Raw genomic sequence first — 13,504 nt, 5'->3', positions numbered from 1 at the left:
AAGATGAAAGGATAGTTTAACGTATTATAGAAAAAAAAGTTACACATAAATGATTGCCACTATTTAAGTTTAGCTTGTATTAATTATCTAACCAAAAGAATTACTATGTGAACACTCAGGTTTTGCAACTTGACAAGATGTTAAAGAATGCAACAACAGTTTAATATGCAAAATTATTTACACATTTTAAAGGTTTGTTCACAAATAAACAGGCAGTTTTGTCTCAGTCAGGTCAAGCAGCATTTACCTGTTAGAACGCTCAACACTAATTCCAACATGCTCCGTTTATTTGTGAATGCATCTTATATATCAAACAAAACTCTTTAAATATAACTAAAATTGTATTCAGCAATTTACTAGTATAATTCCATTTACCTAATACCTACCTAAGCATTAGCTTTACATAAAAAAAAGCGTACATCTTTTTTTTTGATCATTTTAAGAATATATTTTGTCGCCTTAAAACGTTTGAAGTTAGCTCTATGAATTTTATTGATAATAAGCCGTCACTATCACGCGAAACATTTTAGCGATTCATTTTGGAAGCTTAACCATAAATTTAATGAAACATTTTTTTTGCGACAGCAGCCATTCGTCGATTGTCGAGTATGCACGAATTGGCAAAAGGATTTTGAATTCAATTTTTTTTATATCTTATACGCCAATTACACGGCTCAAGTATCCTTGTGCCAATTACCAATTTGCACAAGTATTTGCCCGGTGTGTGCACTGGTTGCGCTATTTGCGCAGAGAACTGCGCTAAAATCAAAACGATTTTGATATTTACGCATGTCTGCAAATATTGCACATGCTTTTTTCTTCGTGTGTGGTGAATCTTACACAGTTTACCTATGGTTCCTGATAATATAACATCAGAAATTATTGCTTAAAAATGTTAATATCGAAGACGTAAGGACCATCTCTAGCTTGTAACACGAATTCACATAAATTCAATAATATATAATAATTTTTTATACAATTAGAACACATGTTTCATTTGTTGCGCTAGTTGAAAAATGAATATTGCGCAGTGCTGCAATGATTTTAGCTGGTCTTGCAATTAAAATATATATTTTATAAATACAATGGAAAATAAACGCTTCTGTGCGCGTGAATTACCAGCACTGTGGAAAATAGTGATTTTTTATACAATTAGTGCCTTTTTTATACAATTAAAATACATGTTTCATTTGTTGCGCTACTTTAAAAATGAATATTTCGCAGTGTTTTTGAGCCGTGTATGTCAAAATTTTCATTTGCACAAATTTCGTCGTTTTATATTTGCGCATGGTTTTTGTGTCATGTATGGGCCGTATAACAAATGCAAAATATATGTATATATATATACGTATGAATCCCTATTGCGGGCAATATCTTTCGAACAACAAGACGAAAGTGATTTACGTGCACGTAAAACATATTGCTATCGCAATTTCATCTTTATTGCTTTTGGTAAACACTCTTTTAGTACATATTAGATATTATTATCATTATACTATGCGCATTAGCATTATACCGATTCGATATTAGGTTACACTCAAAAATGAGTTCTACTATAACATCATAATAATTTTTGTAAGTGGAGAAAAAAACAGATAACAAGTGATTATCGTAATGATGTACTTTAAGGGCAACCCCTTATGATAATAACCAAAACAGAACTTTATATATATTTTTTTTGTTAACCAAACATAAGCAAATCAATTTAAATACCTTTGTTGTTAGAGAGCATAGTTTATATTTGGAATTTAGCTAATGCTCCAATAATTTTTCAAAGACAAGCTTTAAAATATTAATAATGAATGATAAATAAATTGTAATTAAAATGGGAATGCTGACTTCCTTGTTCATTTGGAAGGCATAGGGTAAAGCATGTAAGGGGCCACCGAAAATTAGGTGCGTCGGTGGCCATGGTTTTTGAGGGTGGGCTAAGCACCGGGCGTCGCAACAACACCCGCGGCGCCCCTCTATATATTCGGCCCTTTATGTTTATTTTCCTTTTGGTTCTTTTATTTTATTTTCAGCAGTTTTTTTTTTTGAATTTTAATTTCAGAGTAGTAACCGGTCATATCCGGTTCGGTAATTTTTTTTTGCGTCAGTTTTTTTTTGAATTTAGATTTTGAATGCCAACGGTCTGTCCGTGACATCCGGTTAGGCCGGATGTTGTTTTATTTTGAATTTCAAGCGTTTTGAGTCGGTCTCTGCGCTTTTTGGCAGCTAGTTTTGATAGGCATGATAGGATTTTTTTTCTGCTTATGGCGCAGGAACAGTAAGGTTGGCAAGGACCCGCCCCAGCCGACAATGACTAGCCACTGTGCACCACAAAATCTTGCCGACCGCCTTCCTTACTGCATCCATAGTAAATGCGTGTTCCATAACAGTTTAGATGCTTTTTCCAACAATGTGCTGAATTTTATTGAAATACATACATTGGGCATTGTCTCGTGATAAATTTTCCACAAATATACTGACCCTCTTTATGTAGGCTCTTTTCTTAACATCTAATTTTGGTCGTACCGGATATGACAGTTTTGCTTCAGGTTATAATCCACACTCATACTATTTTCAGATTCTGTTTCATAATTTTCATCATTTTCAACATTGGACTTTGCATCAACATCATTATCATCATCGTAATTTTTTGATAACTCTGTTTTAAGCTTCAAATTTTTCAAAGGTTCATCTTCCTTAGTATTAGAATTAGAAACATCGTCATCTTCGGTTAAGTTTTTATCAAGTTTAGCTTTTTTCCTAGGTTTAAATTCTTCACTATCCGTACTAGAATTAATACCATCATCAACATTTTTCGTAGTCTGTTTGAGTTTTTAAATTTGCCAATGGTTCGCCTTTATCAGTATTAGAATCAGAATGGCCTTGGCCATCTTCACCGGGTATATGTTGATATTCGGGCGAATAAACAAATGGACCACTTATAATTGCACACCTGATGTGCATTCGCATACATATGTTCCATATGTGAAACATATAACGGTGTACCAGTGGCTTGTTATGCAGCTGACGCGGGATGAAGCATTGGATTTTGTGTTGCAAAGTAGGCGACATATGTTGGTGTTGATGGATGCGCATATTGCGGATATGTTGGTGGTTCACTAGTCATTAATTGTTTAGAAGTTTCAACTTGTTGCGATTGTTGTTGTTGTTGCTGGCTGCTGATGTGGTGTTAACGTTTGTTGCACAAATTATTCGGGTGCTTGCACATATTGTTGGTGTTGTTATGGTGCTGGAAAACCTTCCAATATTGAAAGTCCTCGATTAGTGTAATCCCCACGTAGTGAACTACTCCAGTGACCGCGTCCGCGGTAACTATTACATCTGAAGGCGCTTAAGTTACAGGCATAGCTGACATTGCTTATATAACCGGTTGACTCTAAAGTAAAAACCAAAACAAAATATTAGAATCAGTGTTTATAAATAACATATTTAAAATAAGCTCTTACAACAACGTGATCGGCGGCTACATCACCGTGAAAGTAGTGTGGTGTTCCTCCTTGTATAAACGTAGGTAGTGGATGTGCTCAACCGTGAAGTTTTCTTCTAATTTGAGCAAATGTATGTTCTTACAGCCACAGCTGGAAAATTTGGGATATTTCTATCCGCACATCGTCAAAATCAAATTACCTAGAATGAAAAAGAAACTCATATCAGTAAGAATAGAATAAAAGTTTTTAATATAAGCCGAAAAGTGTAATAAAATAGGGCTCCACAATTAGCTCTTTTCTGAGAGGCCAAAGGCACAAGAGAAATTTCAGATAACTAGAATCAGGACCTGGTAAAGAAACTTCAAATGAACCTCCACCATGCCTATGCATCTTCCGATGGCAGTGGTACCCAAAGATACTTTGCTGTTGCATTCATAGAGAACATAAAATTATAACAAGGGACAATTGATTGATGTTACGAAGTAAATTAGACGTGCTACAATAACAAATAAATACAGATGACTGTTTAATCTATTATGCGAAGTTCTTGAATGGATGTTCAAATTGAAAAGGGCAAATTAATGCTAAAATTGCTTTCCCCGACTAACCCGGGAACGAATTGATATGACTACGCCTATCCTTCTTTAGCAGCAGTGCCGTGCTCCAGTTCTGTTTTGGACAGGAAAATAAACGTTTGGTTGTCTCCAAGTTGATCATATGATACAGAATATACTCGTTTGCTAATCTAATTTTCCCCTGAAAGGTGCATTTGTTGCACCCTGCTGTCTGGCCGCTCACCCAACAACACCAGGCACAAAGGAACTTGTCTTTTTTATTGGACGTTGTGGTAGCGCACTACCCTCAAGTGGCCCAATGAAACCAACCAGGCTAATCCTGGGACCGCCGTTAGGCATAACGTCACGGGGGGGGGGGGGGGGGGCAATTTAGTCGCCACTACTTCGTATGCGCATTTCTCTGCGCTCCCTTTCGGCATGCATCAATTTCGTCATTACTATAAAGGCCATCTTGCTCACAGCAATCCAACAATCTATTTGTCCGCAAATTCGTGAACACGAGGGCAGTGCAACATTACATGTTCTGCGCTTTCCAATTCGCATGGACAGCTTGGACAGAAAGGATGCTCCTCTACCCCACGCTTATGTAGATATTTCTTGAAGCCACCGTGCCCGCTCAATATCTGTGTGAGATGGTAATTTAGTTCGTCGTGTTTTCGTTCGTACCATTCCGTTATATTCCGGACTAGCATGAAGGTCCAGCGCTCTTTTCTCGAATCTTCCCACCGTTCTTGCCACCTAACTATTGTTCGTGACCTTGCGCTTTTCTTAGCATCTTCAGATGGTCGTCTGAATCCAATGCCATACAGATCGGCCATTTCACCTGAGAGTAGATCTACTGGGATTTTCCTGGATAAAACATGGATCGCGTTGTCGGAACAGCACATGCTATTCGTATAGCAGTAATGCGGTAGGCTGCTAGTATATATTTTGGTGGACCATTTTAGATCTGTGCCATACTGGTGCTGCATATAATATTATAGAGCTGGTTACGATGGATAATAGCTGACGGGTAGCTTCGCTTGGGCCGCCGATGTTGGCCATTATTCGCGTTAGGGTTCCACTAACTCCAGAAACTTTCTCCCCCACCGCCCTGAAGGGCTCCCTAAAAGTTAGTTTTGAGTCAATGATTACTCCTAGATATTTCAAGGAGGGCTTTGAATTTATTTGATAATCTCCTATGGTTAGGACCAACTCATCCACAGTCCGCTTTGAGCTCATCAGAACCACTTCTGTATTATTGCTAGCCATCTCCAGCCGCATGTTCGTCAACCATTCCTTTATTCTTCCCACGGTGTCATTACATAATGCTTGGAGCAGATCAAGTTTCTTGGCCACTGCTACTACGACAATATCATCTGCATAGCCGACAATTTCCGTGCCCCCGGGAAGGTCGATTTGTAGCACCCCGTCATACATCACATTTCAAAGAGTTGGACCTAGAACAGATCCCTGAGGGACACCGCCCGTGGTGTTGTGCTTTTTTAGTCCCTCATCTGTATCAAAAGGGAGTACTTTGTCGCTTAGATAGCTACAAATTATTCGGAGCAGGTACGGAACTTGTCTTGGGACACCCAAAGTGCACTCACGCTTCTCATGGCTCCAGCGGGTTAGCGGCTTCCTTGAATTTAAGCCACTTGCTGCTTCTAGATCTGACAGCTGTCAGCTGGAGTCTTAGCCTGGCAAGCGCAGGGCACGAGCACAGAACGTAATCGATCGTTTCCTCCTCCAACCCGCACTTCCTACATCTGCTATCACTGACCAAGCCTAATTTAAAGGCATGTGACGCCAGAAGGCAGTGTCCAGTAAGAATACCCGTCATGAGTCTACTCTACTGTTCGGCCTGGGTGCGTCTGGAACCGGCAGTGGGTAGGCGCACACGGGTCGATCTTGGAGTGGATGGTTCGCTCAAAGGAAATAAATAAAAACACAAGAGGAATTCCTCGTTATAAAATAATACTTTAATGTAGAGTGATGGGAATATATACAGTGTTGATACAATATTACCTTGGCGCTTTAAGTGACGATGGTGATCCTTGCGATGTGTGCTGGTTGGCGGTCGATCGAAAAAGAGGCCGGTTATCCCGTTGAGGACAACCGCTAAGCCGCGAAAAAGTCCTTTGGTATTAAGGAGGGGAAAAAAGCCACACACACATGAAACGCATGCATGTGCATGCATGCACACAAATGCGGCGTCAGTGTGGGTGGCTGGAAATATTATTAAAACGATAGGGAGGGGCGCCGTCAATCAGGTAAAAGTTAGGCATTTGGCCTAAACATGCCGCCCCCCTTGCGGTACGCAACATCACAGTCCGCCAAAGATCACCGACCATGAAGAAGAGAAAAAAAAAAAAACTTATAGCTAGTTATATCTAACTTAACATAACGCCGGCCAGTCCGCCGGCTTGGCGACACGCAAGATGGTTTGCGCAGTGTGCGAGCTTGGTTGCTGATGCCTCGGTCATTCGGCACTTTCCCGGTCTGGTTCAAAGCCTGAGCCAGGTTTGCCTAGAGCTAGGGATTGCGAAAAGAAGTAAGAAGATACATGTGTTGATATTTCTTGCCGTTTATTACAAAGTCATTGGAAATGAATAAGCATAGAATTTTGTATGAAGAAAATTCAATAAAGATAACTTATTGTAATGATAAATGGTTGCAAACGCACACCTCCATTGTGAATTCATACAAGTGGCGAATTTTTTATAAAACGTTCACAATAGTGAACAGCTTCGATCACCTGTTCAATCGCTGTTCGATTACTTAAATCATTAGCTTAACAGTGGTTTTCAACCATCTTTGTAGACGACTGGTATATTGTTTCATTTACCTATTTCAAAAAATGCCGGCATGGCGGATTGCTCAAACTTAATCTATAAAGTTGATTTTTGGAATGAATATTAGTATGTAGTTTGATTTTCTGTATACACATTTAAAGGAAAAGCTGATTTGAAGCACAAAAGTGCAATTTGTGGCACTTCAATTTAATAACGGCTAGTGAAACAAAACCTTTCTTCCATTCTCTGGCCATTCACGACAACCGTTCTCCATTTATTATTTGACAGGTAGGTATGGCAATGGAGGAAAAGAAAGATTTTTCGTTGGTATGAATTCACAATGCACATCCTTTGCAACCGTGTACAAAAAAAATTCGATAGAGATAAAAAAGTGTAAAAAATGCATGGGTTTCGGTCGTTACCGGACATTTTTTATGTTAGGCCTTGGTTGTGCCCGAGAGTACCCAACCGAAGATGGTACTCTGAGCTAGCAAAGGGCCAAACGTGGTGGGCAGAATCCCTGGTAGCATTATTTCCGCATATACGTCTGTCCCTAGCACGAGGCGGATAGGGGCGGATGAATAAAATTGCGGATCCGCCAGACGGAGATGTGCATACGGGGATGCGATGGCGCTGTCGACGCTGGTCGTGGGGGCCATTCGCCGAAAATTGGACACGACCGCCGCATGGGTTGCAATCCGTTTGTTTTGATCGTGTCTTCCTCGTATGCGTAGTAGGCATCCTGCTTGCCCGCCAATAGTGCTGGTAGGGAGTTGGAGCTCCTGGGCGAGCTCATCCGCAATCACTGTAGTGGGGGAGCATCCATCGATTAAGGCGCGAACGAGGTGGAGCCGCCCCCCTGCTTCTATTTTCACGACCGCGGTGGGGGTGATCGCTACCATCGGTATCATGGTGGCGGGGGCAGCGGAGTGCGGGGCGAGGAGCCCTGCCCGGAAGGTGGACGCTGTGGAGAGCTGCAACGAGCTGTATCGTTGGGTGCGGTCTTGTGTCTGATGATGGGTGTGGTGTCGTTGTTGCAGGCGAAGAGGCCTTGTCTCGGCTCTGCGGTCGCACGGTTGTTGTCTTCGTTGAGGTTCCTTGGTTTGCCGGCGAAGAGACCGAGTCTCCGCTCGGCCGTCACGAATATGGCGCTGGACTGTCGATGTGTTGTGCTGGAGCCGCTTCCTTTCATGCTGCAAAAGCGGTCGAAACGATTTGGCTGCTGGTGTTATGTTCGGGCGAAGAGACCGAGTCTCCGCTCCGGTTCGGTGGATTCGAGCTGGACGAAGAGGCCCAGTCTCCGTTCCAGCATCTGACGCATATAACGATATGGAGTCGTCAATCCACTCACGGGGTGATTCCAGCTCCTCCTCAACTTGTACACTCCATGGCTTGGAGCGGGCTTCGTGGAGTAGCTGTTCCTCTTCATCAATCGAGGAGAGGTGAAGCATCGTGTGATGTTTTTCGCCGCATTTCTTACATCGGCCTTGGCTTGGGCACGCTCCTCGGGTTTTTTGGCCCGAAAGATGGGGCACAGGCGTATGGGATGTTGCTTAAAACAAGCGCGGCATTCCGACGTATAACGCATGACGTTCTTGGCAGCGCTTCGTTGCATAGCGGCAAAGCGACCCATTTTTCTGAAAGAAATGCAATATGTTTGACTGGGTCGAGTCATTCTCGAAAATGCGGGGGCGAGTGGTCCCTAGTTGTATTATTTGGAATTTGGGAAATTTTATTAGCGCGCGCATAAGGGGAAACATCTGTCGCTGCATAAACGAAAATATACATATGTGGCGTGCATTATATGAATGGCCTCTTTCCCCGCACGTTATATGCCTGGGTCTTTAGTGCCTTATTTTGTTTATTTTGTGTCACCCGGTAGCGTTTTAGTTAGCCACGGGCACACTAGTGCTGCAGAAAAATTAGCCTTTACGATTTTCGGTTCGCACATTCTGGTACCGAACCGGGTAGAAAGTGTATAGCGTGGGTTCTTTTAAGTCGCTATGATTTGTGTTGTTGGTGCTAAAAACCAACAACTTCCCTGCCCGCCACAAAAAAAAATGTTTGGACAGCAAATTGTATGCTATGTAAAGACCAAATAAAAAATCTTCGTTTTGGACGAAGAGAAAAATTTGTAGAATGAATCATTTTTTTTTTCCGTATTGCCCTTCACTTATTTCTTCAACTTTTCCCCAAGTACGCGTGTAGTCCTGTTTTATTTATGGCCGTTAGCAAATGGCACGGTTCCCGAAGGGTATTTGGCTCCGGTACCGATTTTTCGGAAACGGGTTCTTCGGTACCCGTTTGCATCATTTTATGCATCCCTAATATAATGTACATTTAAAACTCGGCATATATGTACAAACGTTGGTGTAAGTATATGGACAGTCAGTGCACGGACCTTACCACATTGGTAGATTGACTAACTTTTTCTGACCCTTTTTCATTTTCTACTACTACTACCGAGGCCCAAAATCTACCAATATTGTCAGTATTTTCGTATTGAGAACAAATAATGTGATCATTTTGTAAAAGTATTTAATTGCTGAGCACACCAGCTAATATTAAGCGGTTACACTAACCACCCCAACGAAATTTGGACAAAGTTGTGCACAAATGGAAAACGGAAATAAATTTGTTTGTGAAATAAATGCTGTAACTGAGCCGCAAACCAATCTGGGCGCTATTGTCAACCTTTTTGGTATGTGAATACTTTTCCGAATAACATGCCGAAATCGGTTGTTTTGTGGCAATATCTTTGGTTCCTTGGAAAATTGTTGTGGTAGTTAAACATTTTTGTATGTGATTTATTTTGTGATTTGTTTGTTTTACAATGAATTGGGAATTTTTGTTACAAGTATAAACCGTAGTTATCGTTTTCATGAAACTTCTACTACCATTTTTCGTCTCCCAATATTTTGCCTGTAAAAAGGTCCGGGCACTGGTAAATGTTTACTAGCAGCAAAGACAAACATATTGTGCACATTCATACACACCCGTGTATAGAATGTAAATTCCTCTGAATCGAAGCAAACGGTACTGATCGAAAGATTTTTTCCGTTTCTTCATTCTTTTTACTATGGCGCGTGGCCATCGTACACGGACATTCCGCTTAATATAAAAGGAAAGTTTTAAATTTCTGGTAGCTAGTGGAGAAGAAAAATCCGATTTGACGCAAAATCAATTCAATTCTATGAAATTCATTAAATAGGTTTCTCGTCCTATTTGCGTTCGTGAGGTAACATTGCAAATCGCGGTAAGAAGTACAAAAACCCAAAGATTCAACGGCCACAAAATTAAACGATAATCCCATTGAAAAATAGTTGGGAGACCGTAATGACTGAAAGTTTAAGTGATACTTAGACACGTTTTTAATTATAAATAAATAAAGCAGAGGTCGTAAAACTGAAAGAAGTAAAGACACAGACGCACACACAAAAAGTGTAGTAAGCCGAAAGCAAAAACGGTGGCGGTGGCCGAAAAAAATTGACGCTTAGCTACGGCTGCATAGTTTTGGCAGCGCTTCCAACGTCAAGTTGAAGGATAAATTAAACAAATTTACAAAATAAATTAATTTTGACTAATACAAGGCGTTGAACGCAACAGCTCACGCACATACAAAAATATGTGCACAGCGCGCTGAGGATGCATACAATAATTTGCCACGCGATGTCAAGCTAACACGTCTACTAGGTACCGTACGCAATGGTCAACAATCCGAGGAGGCACGTCAAATGGCAGCAGTGCTATTGCGGCGCTTATTTACATCAGAATTTTCAGTTTTTTAAAAGTTTCCATTCCTTAAGTAACTCCCTACCACTATATTTTGCGTTGACATACGACGTTTCGTTATTCTGATAAACGTTACGGCACTTGACCCTATATGTAGATGGAACCAGTAATAGTTGTTTGTAATTATTTATTTCTTTGTCCTGGGTGTTTGCAACTGGAGGTGTAATATTTAAAGTTGTTGTTGAATGTGGGTTGATGTTACCGCAGGTACGATTGCACTAGTACAATTAGTAATTTTTGGAGGATATGACTGGTCGTTTGTAAGGTTTAAACCCATATTGACGTGACTTCGTGGCATATCGTAAAACTTTGGATCCAAATTATCCAAAGGTGTTGTTGGGTTTTCCAGCTGTTTGGGAGTCCCCGAAAAGCACTCACTTATAGGAATGTAGGGATTAGATGATTTACTAAAGGTGGGGACACTCTGAGTGCCCAGATAATGTAGTTCTAAAGAAGGTGAGTTTTGTAGTGTGCGGTTTTTCAAAAGCTTACACATAGTGCTATTTCCACGGTCTAAATGCTTTTCTTTTGCCTATCTATCATTGAAATCGTTGCAAATAGCAAAATTTCAGAAACTTCACAAGGAAATATAATGTGGTGGGCCGTTGGATACGCACCCAGCAGATGTACTATGAACCGGATCCTAAACGTGTCTACTATTTATCACTTGAGTACTGTATGGGACGTTCAGTAGGTACAAAATACGATGATAAATTTGGGCATTCAAAGTGAATGTGAAGAGGCTATGTATCAGCTGGGCTTAGATATTGAAGGCTTGAGGATATTGAAGAAGATGCTGGTTTGGGAAATGGTGGATTGGGACGTTTGGCGGCATGTTTATTGGATTCAATGGCTACTCTTGGTATTGCGGCCTATGGTTATGGCTTACGTTACGAATAAGGTATATTTGCGCAAACGATCTTGAATGGTGAGCAACAGGAGGAGTCTGATGACTGGTTACGTTTTGGTCACCCATGGGAAAAGGCACGTCCTGAACTTATGAAACCAGTTAATTTCTATGGACGTGTTATTGATACGCCTGAGGGTAAGAAGTGGGTGGACACACAGGTTGTGTATGCTATGCCATACGATATTCCCATACCTGGTTATGGTAACAATCGCGTGAATACTTTGCGTTTATGGTCTGCTAAGAGTCCTGTTGACTTCAATTTGAAATTCTTCAACAATGGTGACTACATTCAAGCCGTATTGTATCGTAATCTCGCTGAGAACATTACACGTGTACTCTATCCCGATGACAACTTCTTCGAAGGCAAGGCATTGCGTCTCAAGCAAGAATATTTCATGGTTGCTGCCACTTTACATGACATTGTACGTCGTTACAAAAATTCCAAATTTGGCTCACGCGAAACTGTGCGTCATCATTTCGATCATTTCCCCGATAAAATTGCCATCCAATTGAATGACACTCATCCTTCACTGGCTATACCCGAGTTGATGCGTATATTTATTGATGAGGAGAATTTGGATTGGGGTACAGCTTGGGATATAACTAAACGTACCTGCGGCTACACAAATCACACCGTATTGCCCGAAGCTTTGGAACGCTGGCCCGTTTCATTGTTGGAGTCAATTCTGCCACGTCATCTACAAATCATCTATCATATTAATTTCCTATTCATGGAAAACGTAGCCAACAAATATCCGGGCGACTTTGAACGTATGCGTCATATGTCTTTGGTAGAGGAGGATGGTAGGAAGCGCATTAATATGGCGCATTTGTCTATTGTCGGCTCACGTACTGTAAACGGTGTAGCTGCTATGCATTCAGAAACTTCACAAGGAAAAAAGTATACGGTGGTCTCCCATATGAAAGTTGGGAAGTAGAAAAGATCAGTGATAGTTGTACAAGTGGAAATTGCAGTTTATCCTTAAGAAATTTTTCAGAATGGTGCATTGACTTCTTTCATATTAGACTCTGGTTATTCAGCGATATCCATAAATGATTTATCTAACTTTTATACTGAACTCAATAAGGGCGTGGGAGCAGCGCAACGTGGTTGGGGAATACTCGATCGGTAATGGGCAATTCCACTACACATTGGTATATTGTCAAAAAAAAAAAAAAAAAACCGCCCCCGTGTGGCAAGATGACCTTTGAAAACGTACAATTTAGTTTTCCGGCGTGTGCGTTTCACGCTTCAACCGGGAGAGTCCACAGCGGTGGCCGGACGAAGTGGTTCGGGAACAAAAAACAATTTCTACACTAGGACTACGTTTATATGATCCACTGTAAGGTTGGATGATATCGATCTGCGAGAGTTAAGTCTAGTTTGATTACGTAGCTTTATATGGGCTGTAAACCAGGAACCAACCTTGTTTTCGGGCAATCCTGACGAATGGAAATTGGTTGTGGAGCTTTAATTTTGAAAGGTAAATAAAAAACGAGCGGTGCTCGAATTTGCATTTGTATTTCAACTTCCATGAATATTGTATCTGAATGGTGTGCAACATTTATAACAGGCGTAACTTTTTAGGCAAGACGCGCATACGACAAATGAGAACCAAACATTGTGAAGGAATGAAACGGGTCGGCCGCCCTCGGCTGGCGCGGGGAAATGATCTCTCTGGTGAAAGGGACAGTACATGATGAACGTTGGACCGAAGATGGACTTGATGATAACAAATGAAGGGTAAGTTGCATTAATGGGGTACCTAAAATTGTATGGATTTCGTACGGGCTAGGTTTTCTTCTCCATTTCATCTACTAAAAACCCCACAATTAGTAATGCTTCAACACCCTGTTCTATGATAATTTAATAAATATAACTGTGTAAGCTGTGCGTACAAGTGTATTAAAAAAAAAGTATTATTTAAAGAATCATTTTCGATGTTCGTTCATTTCAGAGATTCGGCTCTTTCGTTATTTTTTCCTGATGCACGAACAAGTTCACACCGAAAC

General features: G+C 40.9%; 1 long non-coding RNA gene and 1 pseudogene across 5 annotated transcripts in view; one reads left to right on the top strand and one right to left on the bottom strand.

Moving 5' to 3' along the window:
* Positions 1-390: 390 nt before the first annotated feature.
* Positions 391-13,504, bottom strand: part of LOC137244475 (uncharacterized) — a 25,226-nt gene continuing 12,112 nt past the window's right edge. The window contains exons 4-6 of one of the 5 annotated variants that reach the window (XR_010951031.1): positions 3,459-3,639; positions 2,473-3,388; positions 392-2,406 (exon numbers count right to left, since the gene is read on the bottom strand). This is a non-coding gene — a long non-coding RNA (uncharacterized lncRNA). Of the gene's footprint in view, positions 3,389-3,458; positions 3,640-13,504 lie in introns of all 5 variants that reach the window. The other 4 variants (XR_010951029.1, XR_010951028.1, XR_010951030.1 and 1 more) reach the window with 4 other exon arrangements.
* Positions 8,793-13,504, top strand: part of LOC137243400 (glycogen phosphorylase-like) — a 27,513-nt pseudogene continuing 22,801 nt past the window's right edge.

This window comes from Eurosta solidaginis, chromosome 3 (genome assembly GCF_040869045.1).
Source record: "Eurosta solidaginis isolate ZX-2024a chromosome 3, ASM4086904v1, whole genome shotgun sequence".
Lineage (NCBI taxonomy): Eukaryota > Metazoa > Arthropoda > Insecta > Diptera > Tephritidae > Eurosta > Eurosta solidaginis.
The sequence above is the reverse complement of the archived record's forward strand: the minus strand, read 5'-3'. Positions and strand labels throughout refer to the sequence as shown.